A 23,011-nucleotide genomic window follows, 5' to 3' on the forward strand; every position below is an offset into this window, starting at 1 on the left:
TTTGTTTCTGATAAGGTATTGAAAACTCAAGGAAGGATTTTCTGTTTCATTTGGAAGTGTAGACCACCAAGGGTCACCAGGTCTGTTTTGTATCAATCCAAAATGTTGGGATTGATACAATATCATCATGCTTGCCAATTAAAGGCTATAGTGGCTTGGCATACAAGTGGGTGGGGGTGGGGGAACAATGGACTTATATTGAACAGGTGATGATGGGTTTGACACCTCTAATGGCTTTGGTGTGGATCCCCAGAAGATCACATTTGGTCCATCCCACAGTATCTCTTTTCATGCAGCTAACATTGAAACTGTGGGACTCTTGGAAGAACTCCTTGTTAGGAATTTCCACCAGGGCTTGATTCCAAGGCATTTAGGCATTAGCAGGAATTGAAGTTATGTAGAATTGAGCAGGTTTTGGGAAATCAAGCTACGATGGACTTTTGATACTGTTATAGTCTAGAAATTGGTTCTCTTATTTTCAATTAATGCATTATATGAATTCAGTTAAGATTAAGTTGGATCTCTTGAAAGGGAAAACCCTATTTGAGAGTTATTATGCCAAAGTTGACAACCTTAAAGGGGTGGTATTCAAACTCTATGTACTTCTAACAAGAGAACTGTCCACTAAACCCAAGCATTTAGTGGCTTGGGAGAGAGATTTGGGGAAGCGGATGTTTGGAATTTTTGTTTTTTTGTCTATGAGGTGCAGTTCTATTTCGTCTTCTATTGTTGAAAATGGATATAAATTATTTTTCTGATGGTATTTGGTGCCTGAATGCTTGCAGAAAATGTTCCCTAATGCTAATTGGGATTGTCGGCATCAATATAATGTAGTAGGAACCTTTTATCACATTTGGTGGCAATTTCCTTCTGTCCAGTTATATTGGGATCATATTATATGTTTACTGTATCACCTAGAAATCCTAAAATATTTTTACTGAGTACCTCAGTGTCTAATACCTCATTTCCATTAGAGCACTTAATTCTGCGGATCATTATTGGAACTAGATGTGCCCTAGTGGCTTTGTGAAACAGTGTTCTATCCCACCTATATCATTGGTGCATCAGTGTCTTAAGGCTGTGCATTATTTGGGGAAATTACTCACACTGAAGTATAACACACTCTCCAAATTCAATGTTATATGCAAACCTTTTCAGCTATGGGTAGTAAAGCTCTTGAGATGAAGAGGAGATAGGTATGTATTTCACCTTGAAAGCCATGAATATCTGTAGATTATTCATGCTACAGATAGGGGTACTGAGAGGTTGAGTTGGGGAGGTAAGGGAAAGGGGTGTTAACTTTGTGCTGGGTATAATTTTTTGTGGATGGTTGTTGACTTATTTGATGTTATTTACTATACAATAATTCCAGTAAAGTTTAAATTATAAATAAATAAAAATATATACACTGTGGGGGTCCAATGATTATATTTGATGAGGGAACCATAAGTATATTTTTATAGGATTATGGGCTGCTATGTGTTCTTTGGGTTTCCAAATTTGCTTCTTATTTGTAGAGTATTTCATTTTGTGAAAACTCCAGAAGTAGAAATAACGAAGAGTGATCAAAGAAAGCTGTGTACATCTAGCAGCACTCTGCAAAGAAATAGAAAGTGTGCTATTCTAGACAGCTTCAGTTCAACTCCCTATACATTTCTTTGGAAAGCTGCCTATTTTGCCTCACTCCTGGTGCCTGCTCCCCCCATACACACACGCTCAAATCTAATCAACTTTGAAAAATGGAAAAGTCAGATTCCCCCCCCCCCCCCCAACACACACACACACATATACACACACAGAGGGGCAGATTTTAAAACCTGTGCGTGGGCGCAGATTTGTTCGCACGACCCGGCGCGAACAAATCTACGCCCGATTTTATAACATGCATGCGCAGCCACGCGCATGTTATAAAATCCAGGGTCGGCGTGCGCAAGGGGGTGCAAAATTGTGCAACTTGTGCGTGCCAAGCCGCGCAGCCTGCCTCCATTCCCTCCGAGGCCGCTCCGAAATCGGAGCGGCCTCGGAGGGAACTTTCCTTCCGCCCCCTGCACCTTCCTCTCCCTAACCTGCCCCCCAGCCCTACCTAGAACCCCCATTTACCTCTGTTGAAGAAGTTACGCCGAAATTGGAGCAGCCTTGGAGGGAACTTTTCTTCCGCCCCCCGCACCTTCCCCTCCCTTCCCCTACCTAACCTGCCCCCCAGCCCTACCTAGAACCCTCCCTTACCTTTGTTGAAGAAGTTACGCCTGCCTCCTGGCAGGCGTAACTTACGCGCACCGGCCGACGGCCAGCCTGCGATCTCGGGCACAGCAGCAAATGGCCGCTGTGCCTGGAGGCTCGGGTCACGCCACACTCCGCCCTGGACCACCCACTCCCCGCCCCTTTTTGCAAGCCCTGGGGCATATACGTGTCCCGGGGCTTGTGCGCGCCGCCGAGCCTATGCAAGATAGGCTCAGTGCGCGCAGGGGCAGTTTTTCCGGGGTTATGCGTGTATCTTACATGCGTAACCCTTTGAAAATCTGCCCCAAAGTCTGATAGAGCTGGGTCCATTCCATTCAAAGTTAAAGGGGGTGGGGGGAACACACAGAGAAACATTCTAACTGCATGCAGGGCTTAGGAGAAAACTGTCAAATATATCCCCCTCCCACACCCTTCCCATGCATCAGCTTTGAAAAGTAAGAAAGTCTGATGTCCCTCCCATCTCCTCAAGGATTTTCCTCTACACTTCACGCAAAATTTGGCAGAGCTAGGGTCAGCCATTTCAAAGTCATAAGGTGGGGGAAACATACATATTTTAAAAAAACCACAACCCACACAGATAAGCCTCTGTTCCAATCGAACAGAAGCTAATGGTAAGTAGTAGCAGCAGTAATAGTAGTATTTGTCAAGATTTGGCAATTAAAATTTAATGCAAGAAAATGCAGTAATCCAAAAAAATCAGTACATGAGGATGATGAGCTATTGATGTTCTTCAAACAGGAGAGAATCTTGGGATTATCATATCTGATGATCTCAGGATATGAAGTACTATGTCCAATTCTGGAGAACATATCTCTAAAAGGCTACAAACAGAGTAGAGGTAATACAAAGAAGAGCTTCCAAAATGAAGAGTCATACATGCTATGAAATGAGGGCATGAATATATATGTATTCTAGAGGAGAGAAGGGATATGATAAATATTTAAAAGATTATAAATAATGCACAAGAAGCACACATTTTTCAGTGGAAGTGTAATGGATGGGAGCCCTTGGTCTGTGGAGACATTGATGCAGTCTACTAGGCCCACACCGAGAGCTGGTGGATTCACTTTTACTAGAATGGGAGCTTAGGCTTCATCTATACCAGTCCCATTCCCCACAGGTTGAGCCTTTGGGTTCCAGGGGCTGGCAGGGCTTAGGTGAGAGTCCTATAAGCAGAGGTCAGATGAAGTTGAGTTTCGAGAAGAGATCAGCACTGGCAGTGAGCAAACAGTATGTGGGTCCAGGCAGGGGTCGGGGCAGGTGTCAGTCCAAAAGAGAGGTCAATGTCCGTAGCAGAGGTAAGAACAAGGAGTCAAGCAGAGACAGACAGACGAGACAAGACAAGCCACTGGGGTCTGAGACACAAGCAGGGCAGGACAGGGCAAGACAACAGCGAGGCAAGACTTGGCAAGGGAACAGCAAGGCAGGGCACAGAAAGGAAAGGCAACAATGAGGCAAAGCAAGGCTAGGAAACATCGAAGCAAGACAGCGAGCAACACGTACTGCAAGGCAGGAGCACTTATTGCTGAGGCATCAAGGGAAGCAAGGCTGGGGTTTAAATACCCAGCCATATGATGTCAACAGGAGGCACTGCTGCAAGGTTTTCCTGCTGCGGTGCCTTCCTAGGCTGGCACACGATGTGTACCCATGTACCTAGGGGAGGCGCCAGTGGGCAGAGAATGGAGGCATCCTTGCCGCGTTGGGACTTGGAGGGATGCAGGGTGAGCTCATCTGTTTGCAGGGGATCATCCTAAGGCTGGCTAAGCATTACAGGAAGTTCTAGAAAATGGGCACAGGATTAACTGAAAGAAATATTTCTGGATGAAGGTGGCTACAGGGAACAGTCTTCCAACAGAGACAGTGGACTGGAGGCCAAAACAGTAACAACATTAAAGAAAACATGAGAAAAATGTAGAAAATAAAGTCTGAAATTGGGTAGGCTCTGCAGTTATTGCATCAGAAATAAGCAGGCTACATGAGCCTTGTGGTTCTTATCTGCCTTTATTTTCTCCGTTTCTATAACTCTGCAATTATATGAGTATTCATCAGATTGAGATTGAGGGTTTTGAGGGCCATGTTTAGGATCCATTGGTTTCGCTTTTGCTTTAAAGAGGGTTTCAGGTGTAACCCCAGCTCACTTTGCTATATAAAATTGATGCACAGGTTATTGTGGGGTGGGGGGTGGAGCGAATATTCCTCAAGGCCCTCTGGTGTAGGTAAACGTGATGAGGCTATCGATTTATGACTTCACCAAAGAAAAACACTGCAGCACAAATTAAAATTCCCTACAATGTTTTTCTCTTTCCTTCATGAAAAGGGCAAGGCAGCTAAATATTTACAAGAGGATCAACAGTCTCTATTTACAGTCTTGCTCTTGCCGGCGTTTGAGAGCAGGGATTGTTAAGAAAAGCTGCTATTATATTTCAAGAGAAACAGTCATCCTTTTCCTCCAACAACATCTTCACTGACTTCCACCCCTATCTGTAACTCCCAGGAGCATGCCTTCTTCGCGTCTCCGCTCTAATATTCTGGAGCTGATGCTCCCTTTCCATGCCAGGATGAGCACGGGCTGCTCAAGCAATCCATAGTCCAGGCGCAATAGCCTTACAGGCCCTGAGCTGGAGAGATCCTGTGCAATTTTCTCCAAAGGCAGTCCTGATAGGACGGAATTTCTGTATATACTGCCTCGCCTCAATTCTTCCCAGTCTTTAAGGCTGTAGATCACAATTGAGAATATCCCTGCCTCTGCACTGGAAAGGTTCAGCTAATTCTCCCCTTCTAAAGGATTTACTCCGTTACTCGCGCTCTCTCTCGTTTTAAACTTTCTATTTCTTTGCAATAAATCCAGATCACAGATATCTTGATATAGTAAATACCTCTTCACAGGCTATTAAGCATCATCTTTCTCAACATTTCACAAATACATATGATCTCTGGAATTTACTTAATTTTACATGCACAAAGATCTAATGTACTACTGTACTACATACCTTTCAGTGTTTTATTTTTTATTAATATTTGTATTGGATTTTCCAACAAAGAATACAATTCTAACATTCACTGAAATTACACAACCTGCATATTAAAATTTGTAACTGTAAACCTCTGTTTCTTTGTCTTTTTTTTTTATCTTCCCCCTCCAGCTCCTTCCCTTTCACCCACTCCCCCACTCCCATTATTATTAATACTTTCTTGGAACGCACAGACTGGGAAGAAGAAGTATAACCAAGACATACCGGAGCTATAAGTTCAAAATCACCTTCTTTACCACTGGAGATAGGCCATCAGTAAAGGCTTGCCAAACCACCAACATGAACTCCTGTTTAAGAGCAGACAGGGATTTTGCTGTAAAATACTCAAAACTTAATAATTGGGTCATTCTAGTCTCCCAATGGATCAGGATTGGGGATGTTTTTTCTATCCAGTTTGCCAGAATTGTTTTCTTCGCTATTAGTCCTGCTTTATCTATAAATATAATTTTTGGGGTTTGCTAATTTGCGGATTTTCATCGTCATAGACACCAAGGAGCCAAATTCTCAGATTTCCTGATGGGGACACTACCAGAACTGAAGAGCAATGCTTTTTCACATTTTTCCAAAAATGAATGAATCTTAGGACATTTCCAAAACCCTTGTGTATATAATCACTAAACTCTGCTCCACATTTGGAAAAGCTAGGAGGGTTACTCATTTCTGCTTTGAAAACCCTTTCTTGTGAAATATGCTTGCCAAAGAAATTTGGATTGCATTTTTCTCAATAAAACATTTTCTGTAATATCTGGGATATGCATAAAGTAATATTGTAAATCCTTGTGAGTTAACTTTAACTCTGCCCATCTAGACCAATGGGACAGCACTTCTGGAAATTCTGCCTGTGCTTCTAAATTTACAAGTACCCTGACAATTTAGCACAAGAGGGCTTCCTTGATTTACCTCCTGGAATCACCTCCTCCAACCTATCCATGTTTTTTTTTATGAAATTGCCAGAACTTCCCACGTATCTTTACATAAGAAGATTCATTATTTCTCAACTATTATGTTAGCTTTTTGATCAGAGCAATCTCACGGTCTTATTTATGCCAGATTTCCACATAGTTGCTATAGTGAATCGTGTTGCATGAATCAGTTGGTCATCTAATCTCCTTTTATCTATGCCTAGCCTACTAACCACTCTCACCACCATCCAAGTAAACATGAATCTGACATAAAGTTAATTGTCCCTCCAATAATGGAAGACAATTCTTACATAAATTTTTCACAGATCACAGCAACCCTCACACATATTCACCAAACATGTAAATACAAGCTCTCTTTGCCACACCCTCTCCTCACAACATGGAAGCCATGGAGAAAGCACAGCAAAAAAGAGGGGGCACCTATACATTCAGGGGCGGATTTTAAAAGGCCTGCGCGCGTAAATCCTTCCGGATTTGCGCGCGCAGGGCCCTCGTGCACCGGCGCGCTTATTTTGCATAGGCCGCCGGCGCACGTAAAGCCCCGGGACGCGCGTAAGTCCCGGGGCTTTCGAAAAGGGGCGGGAGGGGGCATGTCCGGGGGCGTTCCCAAAATGATGCGGCGTTTCGGGGGCGGGCCCGGCAGGCGTAACTTTGCCGACAAAGGTGTGGGGGGGGGGTTTAGATAGGGCCGGGGGGGTGGGTTAGGTAGGGGAAGGGGGGGGAAGGTGGGGGGAGGGCAAAGGAAAGTTCCCTCCGAGGCCGCTCTGAAATCAGAGCGGCCTCGGAGGGAACAGGCAGCGCGCGCTGGGCTCGGCGCGCGCAGGTTGCACAAATGTGCACCCCCTTGCGCACTCCGACCCCGGATTTTATAAGATACACGCAGCTACGCGTACGCCTGGTGCGCGAACAAAAGTACGCGATCCCGCAAATATTTAAAATCTACCCCTCAGTGTATGAGACTGATCATTAACTTAGCTCTGAACCTATATATTGAGATTCTATGCAACCTCTTCCATATTTTGTTCCAGCCGTCCTTCCCCAATTCTAACTACAAGTAACTGTTTCATTGTGCTACCAGAGCAAGCATAGGGCCTTCTTTCATCTGACAGTTTAAAATTGCTTTGTATTGCCTTTTACAGAATATCTTCCTGCATGAATACTTTTTCAATTAGAGAGGGATCCCTGGGTTCCCATCTCATCCCCCTACCCCAGAACATTCAATGCCACTCATAGCCTTGTATAGTGGACCAGTGATTCTTCCCACATCCCAAATTTAGATCTCAGTGCATTAAAGGATTTATATGTAGTGCTATTATCCTCCCATAGTTAACCAAGAAATTTCAAAATCCCATCATAATTCTGACTCTATGCTAAATGTATGAACTGGGGAAATAATCAAACTGATATGTCTTTCTTTCCTAGCCTTTGGTAGCAGCTACTTGTACAGCAGTAATGAGGATAGATTTAATTCTTCAACTATATTAGCCTCTATAGTGTGTAACACCACCGGGGGTAGTAGACCCATAGTGCCACAATGTGATTTGTGTACCCTAGTGAGCGAACCTGCTAGGCCCACAACGGTAACTGGCCGAGAAGTCCTAGGCGGGACCAGCTGGAGCTTCGCCTATATAAGCCACCTCCCCCGCAGGTTGGGCCCTTGGATTATGGCAACTAGCAGGACTTAGGTGGGTCCCTAGGATTATCCAGATCAAGAATCTAAGTCTAGGCAGAGGTCAGGGTAGGCAGCAGACAGTGGGTACAGATACCAAGCAATCGGTCGGGCTAGGCAGCAGACAGCAGATATCAACTGATTTATCCCCTTTTCTTGAGCAATTATTACTTTCCAAATTTGATTTAAACAATATGATCATACTTGGAGATTTTAATTTACATAGTAATGCAATTTAAATTCCCACTCAATGTGCTTTATTTTTAGATATTTTATCGTCTCTAGGTTGGCATCAAATCATTCAAGTTCCCACTCACAGGTAAGGCACCATATACTAGACCTTATTTTTGTCAATGGTTCCTTTCAGTATCACTGTTCTCAATCCTTAAAAGTTTCTCATATTCCCTGGTCTGATCATTTTTTAATCAAATTTCTCTTACTGATTTCTTATGCAACTCCTCAATCTTCTCATAATGTGCCGAAGCTACCTCGCTGTGGTAGTATTGATCACACTATCTTCTCCTCCATTATTACTCCATTACTATTCAAAATTCCCCATGTTGACATTTCTGATGCTTTGTCTCACTGGAAATCCACTTTAGAAACTGTTCTCAATGATATTGCCAATTTGAGAATCATTGACAATAAAAATCTAAATCACCACCTTGGCTTAATCTGCCTATCAAAAATGCTCATCAAATCTTTAAAAAATCAGAATGCAGATGGTAAAAGCATCCATCCTCTGAGCATGCCAGTCTTTTCCGTTCTCATCTTAAAACTTATCAATCTTTAATCATGAATGCCAAAAAATAATTCTATTCACAGAAAATTCGAGAGGTAGGTTACAATCCGAAAGTATTATTTTCAATTGCCAAGAGAGTCACCAATCCTAATCCCTCTAGCTTCTCCTCAATTGACTCTCACTGCAGAATCTTTTTGCATATATTTTAATTAAAAAATGTAGAAGTTTTGTCTTGTCTTTTCAAATGTTCCAAACTAGTATGCCAATCCCTCTTCTCAAATTTCTTCAACGTGGGATGCTTTTGACTTTGTATCTTTTTCTGAGGTTAACAGTCTTATTGTGAACATTAATGATACAATGTGCCCTGCAAATAATGGGCCGGATTTTAAAACCTACATGCGCAGAGTACATTTGTGCGCGCTACTGGTGCGCACAAACGTATGCCCGATTTTATAACATGCACGTGCAGCCGCGCGCATGTTATAAAATCCAGGGTCGGCGTGCACAAGGGGGTGCACACTAGTGCACCTTGCGTGCGCCGAGCCCTAGGGGAACCCCGAAATCGGAGCGGCCTTGGAGGGAACTTTCCTTCTGCCCCCCCCCACCTTCCTCTCCCTTCCCCTACCTAACCCGCCCCCCCAGCCCTATCTAAACCTCCCCTAATCTTTGTTTAATAAGTTGCGCCTGCCTCTGGGCAGGCGTAGGTTGCCGGCGCGCGATCCCCCGGCATGGACGCTGTGCCGGAAGCCTCGGTCCTGTCCCGCTCCGCCCCCAGCCCGCCCCTTTCACAAAGCCCCGGGACATACGCGCGTACCTGGCCTTGCGTTCGTCGCCCGGCCTATGCAAAATAGGCTCAACGCTCGTAACCCTTTGAAAATCTGGCCCAATTGCTCTACTTCCTTGTCCAAGATTTCCAGGAAAATACTATCTTACACATCTCATTAATTTGTCCCTAACTGAGGGTGTTATACTCCCAAGTTTAAAGAAAGCTATGGTTCGTCCCTGTCTTAAAAAGAACAATTTAGATTGTACTGATCCCAGCAATTATAGACCAATCTCTTCCTTTCCTTTCCTCTCAAAGATCCTTAAGGCCACAGTTTTGAGTCAATTTACTGACCATCTTGAAAAGTATGACCTTCTTGACCCACATCAATAAGGTTTTAGATGTGCCATGAGCACAGACATTTGCTACTTTCTTTGACAGATATATTGAGGAGAGGAATCAATAATGGTCAACAATTTTTACTTATTTCACTTGAAATTTCGGCTTTTGATACTATTGACCATGAAATTCTCCTTTTTAGATTACAAGAATGTGGCTTATGTGGTAAAGTGTTAGATTGGTTTTGATCATACCTTTCTGATCACTTCATTCATTCAAGTTTGACAATGAAATTTCATCCTGTAGCCATATCAAAACTGGTGTTCCTCAAGGTTCTGCTTTGTCTTCTGTATTGTTCAATATATATATCTCACTCCTATCTGTAAAATTATTTCTACCCTGACAGATTGCTATAAAGTATATGTAAACGATATTCAGTTTGTTCTGTGCATACAATCTACTTGGCAAGATACTTGTTTTACTACTCTTAAAAACTGACATGTCCAAAATTGAATTTCTTCCTATTTATAGTCCATACTCAGCTCTGTCTGAAAAGTCTATCTCTTTAGAAAACTGTTTCTCCATTGAAGAAACAAGTCAAAAGTCTCAGTTTATAGTCTTAGACAATATTCTCTCTTTCCAACCCCAAATCAAACAAGTCAAACAAGGGCAAATGCTATTCTAAAGTTTTATCAACCATCAAGAACGTTACGTTCCTCTCAGCATGGGCTTCTGTATATTCCATCTCTGAGATTTGCACAATTATGTATGACTCGTGAGTGCTCCTTCTCAGTAGCTGGTCACACCCTTTGGAATTCTTTTCCAATAGAGTTGCATCAATGTGACTTGATTAAGAACTTCAGAATATCCCTCAAAACTTTTTTTTCCAAAGTGGCTTATTTTTAAGTTTTATTATTTTTATGTTTTAAATGTTATCTTGTGTTTTAGTTGTCTTATCTATATTTTGTATGCCTTATATATAGTTCTTTTAACTTCCTATGTATTTTATTATGATTTATTATTTTATGCTTGTACCCTTGTACATCGCCTAGGCCTATTTTAGTGTTAGGCGATTCATAAATCTCAATAAATGTATATGTAAATGGCAGAGGTTGGGGCAGGCAGCAGACAGCAAAGTAGTCAAGTCCAAAGCAGAGGTCAAGTCCTGGCAGTGATCAAGAGGGGTCAGGATCCAAGCCAAGGTCAGAGTCCAGTAATCAAGCCAAATTCAGACAAGATGAACAAGACAGCCAAGACAGCAGGAAAACCAAGATAGGAACATAGGCAGGGCAGACAAAAGAACAAGACAATAAGCAAGGCAATGAACCAAACAATGATCAAGACCAATGACAAGGCAACAAACACACAAGGAACAAGGCAAGAAAGAAGACATGAACTAACAACATGGACTGGGACACAAGGCACACCAGAGTACCAGTTGCTGATTCAAGGCAAGGAGGACTGGCTCAAATATCGTTGTTAAACAAAGGTCTCTCTTTTGCACTGGTTAATCAATATACAGCCTTTGAAGGAGAGAAGTTTTTACATAGATTCATCAGACAATTACGATTGAGGTTGTTTTTTGCAAACTCGGCTATCCAAACACAACAAAAGGATGAATTGGTACCCCACTCCACTTGGGTTCCTCCGGGACCCATTGATCCGGTGATTTACACATTTGCAGAGGTGGTGCGCAAAGAAAGTTTTAAGAAGGTGATTCAATGCCCATCACGAGTCCACAACTTAACTTTTGCTGAAGTACAGGCACTCAAGGAGATACGGGACAATCAAGAAATAATCATAAAACCAGCAGATAAAGGTGGCTCAGTAGTGGTACAAGATAGGACCGAATATATAAAAGAGGTGGAACGTCAATTAAATGATAGTGTTTACTATCAAAGATTAAATGAAGATCCGACTAAAGAGATCAAGAAGATGATTGATGCCACGGTTGAACAGGCATTGAGAGCAAGTTGTATCACAGAAAAGGAAGCACGTTTCCTCACAGTAAAACATCCAACCTGCCCAGTGTTTTATACGGTTCCGAAGATCCATAAATCACTACAGTCGCCACCAGGACAACCCATTGTTTCTTCGAAAGGGTCGCTACTTGAACCCTTATCACAGTTTGTGGATCGTTCATTGCGTAAATTTATACCGTGCAGTCGGCGCAGAGCCCATCGGGGTAAGGCCTATTTTTTCTCGCTCCTACCTCCGAGGGCCCCCACACCGACCACGGGTCAGATCGCAGCCATTCTGCCTCGCTCAAGCCGGCTCACCGCCACGAACGGACTCCTCCTCCCCTCTCAGGGCGCGCCGATTACCTAATCCCCTCGCGACTGAAAAGGGGATTTAAGAGCAGACTCCACTCACAGGCGCCGCGCGCCGGGCGTCGCGCAACAAAGGAGTGCGACAAAGGGGCAGGCCCCTTTGTTTCGCCCCTTAGTACAGTACATTATAAAGAAAAAAAAAAAAAAAACCTTCGCTACCAAATTAAGCCTCAATAAGTTTTCCAGCTCACCAACAAACCTGCCTATTTCTGCACAGCGATCACCCTCCAGGCTCCAACACCCACCATTTTCTCATCCAGTGCTCATCCAGGCACGGCCAGCACTCTCCCACGACTCATCCACGACCATCCACGACCGGCACTCATCCAGCACGCATCCACCCACGACCGGCACTTAACCAGCGCTCTTCAACCCACGACCGGCACTCAACCAGCGCTCTTCAACCCACGACCGGCACTCATCCAGCTCTCATTCATCCAAGCCAGGCACACGTCAATTCAATCAGTTTCTCATTCATCCTTCCAAGCCAGGCTCTCGTCCAGCGCTCACCTCCAGACCCAAGAGGATTAGCACTCATTCAAACCACATCAAACTCTCCAGCCACACCAGCCCCCAACTCTTCAACCTCTTCAACTTCTTCAGTCCCCAGTTTTTCAAGCTCTTCAACCTCGTCACTGATACTACGAACCAACTCTCTAATAAACAACTAACCATTCACCACAACTTCAATGCATATTGGCATCCCAATTCCAATTCTTCAACAAAGGTCCATTTTCTTAGGAAAACCTACAGTGATTTCTCGTCCAACTACCTACAAATCCCTCATCCCCATCATGATTTCCCCTATTACTCAGATGCTAGGCCTAGCTCTTTTCTCTCTGATCTTATTCAACGCCCAATCTCTTACCAAAAAAAACACTAATACTCAATGACCTTCTTATGGACACAAATCCGGACTTCTGCGCAATAACCGAAACATGGCTTAAACCCACGGACACCGCACTAATAAACCAACTTCCAACAGAAACCCACGATTTCTTCTCTATTCCCAGACAGAAAAAAAAGGGTGGGGGTATTCTCATCACAGCCAAAAAAGAACTGAGACTTACACAATTCCCAATTTACTCTCCTTCAAAAATTGAAGCCGGCTTTTTCAAATCTGACACTCTGCAAATCATTCTAGTCTATGCCCCCCCCCGGGACTTTTGGACTCAGACGCCTCTCCCATTCTAGAATTAATAGCGACTCACCTAAACCTTGAGTCTCCAGCCATTATACTGGGAGACTTTAACTTACATGTTGACGACCCCTCTCCCTCTACAAACTGCGAAACTTTCCTAAACGCCATGACCGCCATGGGATTCAAGCAGATTATCAACAATCCCACCCACAGAGCAGGTCACATCTTGGATCTCATCTTCGTAAATTCAGGCATCACACACTCAGCACCACCCATATGCAAATCAGTCCCCTGGTCAGACCACGCCTTAATCTCTACCACATTTTCGCTGGCACAATCAAATACCAAACAAGATCTGCAAAATCAATTTACCTACAGAAAACTTTGTCCTTCCGATGAACTACACAAACACCTTGTCCTAGAACTCCCGTCCATAGATATCTCTACTCCCAACTCAGCTCTCCACTCCTGGTCTAACATCACAGTTTCAGCAGCAAACAAACTCTGTCCATTGACAACAAAAAAACTGAAACATAACACCTCTAAAAAACAACAATGGTTTAACGAAGAACTTCAAAAACTTAAACAATCCCTTCGACAAAAAGAAAATAAATGGCGTAAAGCACCATCACCGTCCTCCCTTTCAGCTTACAAACTCTCACTCCACCTATACAAGAGCGCTACATTAAAAACAAAAAGGGACTACTACGCTCACAAGATTCATCACCTCATCTTCGACTCTAAAGCCCTGTTTACTTTCGTCTCGAACTTAACTCAAGTCAACCCACCAGACATCCCATTCGACCAAGCGCACGAAAAAGCGGAGGAGTTAGCCATTTTCTTCAATAATAAAATATCCAAACTGCAATCTCAGTTGAAACCCAATACCTTAGCACACTCCAGCACAAACCTCTATCCCTGCAATGGCATTACTATACAAGCCTTTGACCCTATCACAACCTCAGAGACTCTATCAGTATTGAAGAAAATGAAACCCTCCTCTCACCCTTTTGACCATATTCCTTCCAAACTACTGCTGCTAATACCAGATACCATCTCCAAAGCCCTGTCTGACATTATCAATTGTTCTCTAGCCCAAGGAATCTACCCTGACGACCTGAAAATTGCTTCCATCAAACCACTCCTAAAAAAACCTAATTTAAATCCCAAAGATCCTTCCAACTTTCGCCCAATCTCCAACCTCCCATTCATAGCTAAGGTAATGGAAAAATTAGTTAACGCCAGATTATCAGACTACCTTGAAGACCACAATTTATTATTCCCCACTCAATATGGCTTCCGAAAATCTTTAAGTACCGAATCCCTCCTCATATCCTTAACAGATTACCTCACCATGGGCCTCGATAAAGGTCATGCCTACCTACTGATCCTCCTCGACCTATCAACCGCCTTTGATACTGTTAATCACTCCATACTTCTAAATCAACTAGTTTTCATTGGAATAACAGGCTCGGCACTGACCTGGTTCAAATCATTCCTGGGAAACAGAGAATACAAGGTCAAAATACACTCGTCTGCGGTGAGCAACTTAAAGTGCTGTATACTCTGTGCCTCAATCCTGTTTAACATTGTGTACCATATTGTTACTAACTATAACCTGCTGATATCCAGACTGCCGAAACTTGCTGACCTACTCTACTACCCAGGCCCCCCCCCTTTCCCCCCCTGTACCTCCCTTGCCACCTGACTTTTAAGGTACCTATCATCCTCCTACGCCTACCACTCCCACCTGACTACCAAGGGCACCAACATGGCTGCTTACCCAATCCCTCGCATCCATAACCCTCGCTCTAGACTACCTCCCCCTCCCCTCCTTCCCCGCCACCCAGCCTCCAGCCGCAAATCCCTTATCCCCATCCTCACCTCACCCCTGACTCAGCTCCTCGGTCTCACCACCCTCTCCATCATACTCATGAATGCGCAATCCATATCTAAAAAGACACTAATCCTCAATTACATGCTTACAGACTGCACCCCAGACATTTGTGCAGTTACCGAAACATGGCTCAAAGAATCAGATACCGTCCTCATAAACCAACTCCCATCCTCCCTCTATGACATCTTCCCCATCCACCGACCTAAAAAAAGAGGAGGAGGAATTCTCCTAGCAGCCAAGAAACATCTTAACCTTAAACTCACCAGTATAGTAGCCCCATCCAAACTTGAAATCGGCCTCTTTAAGGCAGATACCCTCCAAATATGTCTAGTCTATGCCCCCCCCACCGTCCTCGAGTCCAATCCCTCCCCCCTAATTGAATTCTTTATAGAATGGATAAATACAGATAGACCTTCCATCATCCTTGGAGATTTTAATCTCCACGCTGACTCACTCCCTCCTACTGCATCCTGCAAAACTTTCATTCAATCACTCCTTGCCATAGGCTTCCGACAAATTATAGCATCACCAACTCATAAAGCTGGTCATATGTTGGACCTAATGTTTATTAACTCCAACTTCCAGACCACCAACCCACCCACCTGCACCCCAGTGCCCTGGTCTGACCACTACCTCATTGAAAGCCGACTCACTTTGAAGAAACCACTCCCAATTAACCATTCTGCTCAAACCACCATCATTTCCAGAAAAACCTGCCCTAGCGACGAATTAACCGATGCACTAGCCGCATCCCTACCAAGGCTTATCTGCTCAGACCCAGACACAGCCCTAGCATCCTGGCATAGCCTCACAGAAGACATTGCCAACAAACTATGCCCAATCTCCGAACGCATCATAAACACCACAGCAAAACCCTCTAAGCTATGGTACACCCAGGAGCTAAAAACCCTAAAAGGCAATCTCAGACAAAAAGAAAGAAAATGGCGTAAGGACCCAACCCCACAACATTCCTCCATCTACAAAACAGCCTTACACACATATAGACAGTCTACCCTCAAACATAAGCGAGACTTCTATGGTAAAAAAATCCATGACTATAATTTCAACCCCAAAGTTCTTTTCTCCTACGTCGCCAGCCTCACCACCCCTGTCCCCCCCACTATCCCAGACTCCGAGGCCGTGGCCAAATGTGAAGAACTGGCCAACTATTTCGAAAGCAAAATCTCCAACCTTCTCTCCAGATTTTCCCCCACCAACCCTTCCCCCCCTACTAACCCACCCTTGATCCCCTCCCTGTCCCAACCTTCAATGGCCACAATGGATCTTACTTCCTCTAAAGAAATTACAGGCCTCCTTCGAAAACTTAAGCCTGCCTCTCATCCCAACGACATCATTCCCACCAAAGCGCTAATAGCCATTCCCAACAGCATATCCAGCACCATAGTTGAGATTATCAACTGCTCCATCACCCACGGGATAGTCCCAGATTCCCTCAAACACGCTGTTGTCAAACCCCTCCTCAAGAAACCCTCCCTAGACCCCAAAGACCCTTCCAACTTCCGCCCCATTTCCAATCTCCCTTTTTATCTCCAAACTTATGGAAAAGGTGGTAAACTCACAACTCATGGACTACCTAGAAAACCATGATATTCTCCATGTCTCCCAATTTGGATTCAGGAAGCACTTTAACACCGAATCCTTACTGCTCTCCCTCACCGACTATCTTCTCAGAGGTCTGGGACAAGGCCACAGCTACCTCCTCGCCCTTCTTGACATCTCAGCGGCCTTTGACACCATCAGCCACCCCCACCTCCTGACACGGCTAGAAAGCATCGGCATCTCAGGAATAGCTCTAGCTTGGTTCAAATCCTATCTCTCTAACAGAAAGTTCTCTGTTAAAATTGGAAACAACCTATCTGCCTCATATCCCCTACAACAAGGAATCCCGCAAGGCTCATCACTCTCATCTACACTATTCAATATTTACCTCACTCCCCTCTGCCACCTCCTCACTGACCTTAAACTCAAATTCTACCTTTATGCTGATGATGTACAGATCATCATTCCCATTCACAACTCCATATCTGACGCCCTGGTGCACTGGGAAAAGTGCCTTGTAGCCATCAACGCCCTCCTCACCAACCTTCAGCTTGCTCTCAACACCAACAAAACGGAACTCCTCCACATCTCCTCGCACCCCCCCTGACCTCCTGCCCAACGACCCTAAACTTAACCTCCTCACAGCTCAACCCTCCGTTAGAGACCTTGGAGTCCTCCTTGATCCCAATCTAAGTATGAAACCTCACATCAATTCATTCCTCAAAACTGGCTTCTTCAAGCTAAATGTACTAAAGAAACTCAGACCCCTGCTCTACGCCCATGACCTCCGCACTGTGATCCAAGCCACCCTCACCTCCAAACTAGATTACTGTAATGCCCTCCTCTTAGGGCTCCCATTGTCTTCTATAAAACCCCTCTAACTTCTGCAAAATGCTACTGCAAGACTCATTACAAACACACGCAAACATGACCATATTACCCCTATCCTCAAGGATTTACATTGGCTCCCCATAATATCCCGTATACACTACAAAACTTTGACCATAATTCACAAGTCCATTTACACCCACAACTCCAACTGGCTCGACCTCCCTTTCACTGCCCCCCTGTCCACCCGAGCCACCAGATCTACCAACAAAGGCACCCTACACGTTCAATCCTTGAAACTGGCTCATCTCTCCTCCACCCGCGACCGTGCCATCTCTATTGCCGGGCCCGCTCTCTGGAATACACTACCTGTCCACATGCGACTTGAACCCTGTGCATTTAAATTCAAAAAGAAACTAAAAACTCTTCTGTTCAACAATGCCTACACAGAATAACTCCTTCCACTCCCCCTCGTAGTCCCCGTTCAGGTGACCACCCTCTCCTTATATTAAGGAGACTTTCATTGTAAATTGTTTTGGTTATTACCTTCTTGTTCTCCTATCCTTCCTACTGCCTCTCTGTTCTACCCCCCGCCCAGTTACATTCCCCTGTTGCAATGTATTTTCCAATCTTTCAGTTACTATGTGAACCGGTATGATGTCCCCACAAATACCGGTATATAAAAGTTTCTAAATAAATAAATAAATAAAGAATCTCATTTTTTTCCTTCCACTCGAGGAGTTCCCCAGGGCTCCTCCCTCTCTCCCACCCTCTTTAACATTTACCACCTACCTCCTCCCCTATGTCAACTATTAACTAACTGAACCTCAATACTTCCTATACGCGAATGACGTACAGATCGTCATCCCCATCAAAGAATCTCTCTCAAAAACTATCAAATTCTGGGATAACTGCCTTCTAAAAATTGATAACCTCCTATCCAGCCTAAATCTAATCCTAAATTCATCAAAAACCGAACTTCTTCTTATTTCCACCGAAAACAGTAACCGCCTCAAATCCTCCAACCAGCTTTCAAACATCACAAGTAAGAGACCTAGGAGCTGTCATTGATAATCGATTAAACCTAAAATCTTTTATTAATCAAACCACCAAGGACTGTTTTCATAAACTCCACGTCTTAAAAAGAATCAAACCACTTTTCCACTCACACGACTACAGAACAATCCTGCAATCAATAATCTTCTCTAAGTTAGATTATTGCAATTCCATTCTATTAGGCCTCCCGTCTTCTCACACTAAACCCCTCCAGATGGTTCAGAACACGGCAGCCAGAATATTGACCAACACAAGAAGAAGAGACCACATATCTCCTATTCTCAAAGATCTGCACTGGCTGCCAGTCCACTATAGAATCCTATATAAGTCTATTACCATCATCCACAAGCTATCCATCACTCTCTCTCCGCTTAACCTTCAAATCCCATTCAAAAAACATACCTCCAGCAGATCGATCAGAGAGTCCTACAAAGATTCACTACAGGTTCCTCCTTCCAAAACCTTTAAACACAAAACCCTCAGAGACAGGGCTTTCTCCGCAGCCGGACCTTCTTTGTGGAACTCCATCCCACCTGACCTGAGACAGGAACCCAGTCTTCCAACATTTAGAAAAAGACTTAAAACCTGGTTATTTATGAAAGCCTTTCCAGACACCAATCCGAATCCCTAATTCTCCTTAAGCAACGCTGATTACCTAACAAGGTAACCAATAACTTTGCCACGTTGGCAGGCTTCTTTATACTCTGTTAACCGCTATCACCGCTTCACTATTCCAAGTTATATCTCATCCCTGTTTTATTGTAACTGCTATGTTTTTCTTTTTGCACCTGTTAATGTTATTATTATTCTCTGTTGTCACACCCTGTTAATTGTAAACCGGCATGATGCGATCCCCTTCGCGAATGCCGGTATAGAAAAAACTCAAATAAAATAAATAAATATACGAGATTCCGCACACCTAATGACAATTTTACAAGACCATCACCCGAGTCCAGACTCAACATTCTTGGTCACCATAGATGTCACTGCTTTATATACAAGTATTCCACAGAATGAAGCTATAGAAGTCATCACGAACATATTAGTAACAGTACAGACACGTCAGAGGACTCCGAATGCCTTCATTCAAGAATTGGCTAGCATAGCCTTATAAGAGAATTACTTTATGTTTCTGGGGAATTACTACAAACAGATCAAAGGAACAGCGATGGGGGCCACCATGGCCCCCGATCTGGCAAATTTATATATGTCGGTTTTTGAGGAAAAGTGGGTGTATCAAAGTCCATATTATACTCATATCCAGTTATGGAAGAGGTTTATTGACGACATATTCGTCATATGGCAAGGTGGGGAAGAAGAACTTGAGCAGTTCATTCGATGGCTTAACGGATGTAATCCACATTTGCAGTTCACTAGTCAACATCACAATCAAAGTATAGCATTTCTAGACATCCAGATCACATTAACACATGAATGTTTCAATTTTATGATTTTTCGTAAACCTACAGATAGGAATGCATTACTGCATTACTCTTCATTCCATTCTAATTATTTAAGAGACAATTTACCAGTAGGCCAGTTCCTCCGACTTAAAAGATTGTGCTCCTCCGCAACAGAGTTTAAGACCCAAGCGGAAGATATGACAAACAGGTTTTTACAGCGGGGCTACCCAGCCCCTGTAGTAAAAAAAGCAAACAAGAGGGCGAGATGGGCCAACAGAGACTTGCTTTTAAAACCGAAAGTTGGCCAAAAAAATGAGAGGTTGGTCTGTGTGTTACCATATACACTGCAAACGCAGATGTTGAAAAAGAGTATTTTAAAACATTGGTCCATTTTACAAATACATCCTAGCTTCTGAGAGAAACCAATGTTCGCCTTGACAAAAGCTAAAAGTTTAAAAGACCTGGTAGTCCATTCAAATTTGTTACCTCTCAACATGAGAGTGAACAGCCAACAAGGAAGTCAAAAAATATGCGGGAAATGTAGCGCATGTCATTACCTGTATGTAGGTACAGAATTAGACATCCCAGGACGAAGGATATTTCGCTTCAGGGACCAATATACATGCGAATCAACAAGGGTGGTATACGCTTTATGGTGTCCTAGTCATAAAGTATACATAGGTAAAACCATGCGGAAGATCAAAAATAGGATACAGGAACATGTGTGTCGTTTGAGGCATCAGGTAGAGGGAGCACCTTTAACCGACCATTGGCAAGAGATGGGACATTTACCAGAAGAATTTAAAGTGGCAGTGATCTTTCAACTGCAAGACCATCCGCGTGGAGGGGACATGAACCTGAAATTGACACAAATGGAGCAGAAATTCATCTATACCTGGGATACCATAGCCCCAAAAGGGTTAAATCGAGAAATTGATTAGACAGTGTATCTATAGGAGAGATGGTCCTCGGGGAAAGTGGAAGTCCTGGACATGGTCTGGAGGGGTTAAGTCATATATCTATAGGAGAAATATTGATAAAGTGAAGTTAGTGGGGTATTGGGGGTTCAGTGAAGTAAAGTCAGTAGGACACAACAACATGCACATTCGGAATAAGCAGAAAGTTCATAGTACTATACAACATTAGAGGTCGCTGAGATAAGTTACCGTACAAGGGCAGAAATATACAATAGGATCAATGGTGGATGAGTGCCACACAGATCTAGATCACAGAAAAAGGAAAAAAGAAAGAACCGCGCCCAGCAGACGTGGTCTATCGAAGAGAAGGGAGGAGCATTGAAAAATGGGATCGGGCATAATAGTGATTAGTAGCTCATCAGTGATCATATAGTCTAAGGGAAGATAAACGCACAAAAAACAATATCTAGAAAATGTTCACACATATAGAACGTATTAGAAAATTGAATTGCATATTCATTTAATTGAAGGAGGGACCGCGTTAATTGGAATTAACATCATAGGCTGTGGGCGGACGTGGAGACATTTAGTTCCCCACCAGGTCCGCAGTGAAAAGGAATAGCAATAGGCGAGTGTCAGCATGGGTCTCACCCAGGTCCGTAATCACCAGAAATTACTGCGCTAATCGAAATCAATATTATAGACTGTGTGTGGATGTGGAGGTGTTCAGTCCTCCATCAGGTCCGCAGCGTGATAGAACAGCAATGAGGGAATGGAAGCATGGGCCTCCCTCAGGTCCGATCATTTTGACAGCGAGTCCTGTTTGAATGCCAAAAATTAAAATATAAATTCAAAATATAAATAAAAATTAATATAGCAATAAAACATCAGGTATCTAAAAATAAAAACAGATAATAGAAACTTAAAAAGGGGGCATGATAATTGGACTGAAACACAGAAATAGGACAACGGAAAGCAGAGGAGGAAGCATGGGTAATTGAATTCAATTAAGTGCACCGGAGGTAGTCTCGGTTTGGGAAAGACAGGGAGGTGTGAGCCCGCGGTGAGTATAAAAGCAGGCAGAATAGGTAGAGACGCCCGAGATGCAGACAGAAGGCATCGCTCACATTTACACGTATAGCACAAAAAAGTAAGTGTTAATACCTTAGGGGTGGTAGATAATGGATTCATACTAAAAGTATGTTATGAGAATGTTGTATTTTAATTCCATTTTATGTATTTAAAGATATGTCGACACTGTGAACCCCGATTGGACACAGTAGATTTCTCTTCCGCAGTCCCTGAAGAAGGCACATGGTGCTGAAACATGGCCAATGTCGGGCAGGCAGATCCGAACCAATGAGAAGAGACAAGGGCGGCAGCCTTGATAAGTATATGACAATAAGAACAAACAAGTGGGTCAGATAAGCAGTTAGGGAGAAGGGATTTTACAAGTAAAAAGTAAAAGGAGAAAATAAGAAAAAAAGAATAAAGAAAAATAAGAAATATTAAAGCATGAATAATAAAGAGTAATACACGGGGCAAATGAGAAGGATAACTAAAAATTGGTTATCCTTGAACAGAGCCACCGTACAAAAAATACCATCAAACAAGGTTTCCCTTGAATCAGTAGATGTTGGAGAATTAACTGCATCAGTAGCATGGGATCTTCTTAGTGTTTGGATAATTGCCAGGTTCTTGTGGCCTGGTTTTGGCCTCTGTTAGAAACAGGATGCTGGGCTTGATGGACCCTTGGTCTGTCCCAGCATGGCAATTTCTTATGTTCTTATGTTGAAATGATAGCAGCAGCATAGTGCACTGACGTCCTTCCTCAACATGGCACCAGCTCCGTCCCTCTACCTCTTCCACTCTGATCCAACATCTTTTTTTCCCCTCTGTCCCTCCTCCCCCCACCTCTCAAATTGATAGCAGAAGAGTGGCGCTTTTTTTGTTTTTTTGTTCTGCTGCCAGGTCACACCTATATTTCAGTCATTATTCTGCCTTCAAAGGGCTTTGCACCCTGGCAGTTTTCCCGCTTGTTTATCCCTAGTTATAGCTCTGCTCATGGATTTGGGGAGAAAAGCAAGGTGCAGGATTGACCAATTACCAGAACCCCTCTGGAGAATTTAGCTCTCCAGGAGACAAAGTGGAGAGACAGTGGAGGAGATAG

General features: G+C 43.5%; 1 protein-coding gene across 1 annotated transcript in view; it reads left to right on the top strand.

Annotated features, from left to right (window-relative positions):
- CDCP1 (CUB domain containing protein 1) overlaps positions 1 to 23,011 on the top strand; it is a 257,865-nt gene that overhangs the window by 99,533 nt on the left and 135,321 nt on the right. The window lies entirely within an intron of this gene.

This window comes from Rhinatrema bivittatum, chromosome 2 (assembly GCF_901001135.1).
Source record: "Rhinatrema bivittatum chromosome 2, aRhiBiv1.1, whole genome shotgun sequence".
Taxonomy (NCBI): domain Eukaryota; kingdom Metazoa; phylum Chordata; class Amphibia; order Gymnophiona; family Rhinatrematidae; genus Rhinatrema; species Rhinatrema bivittatum.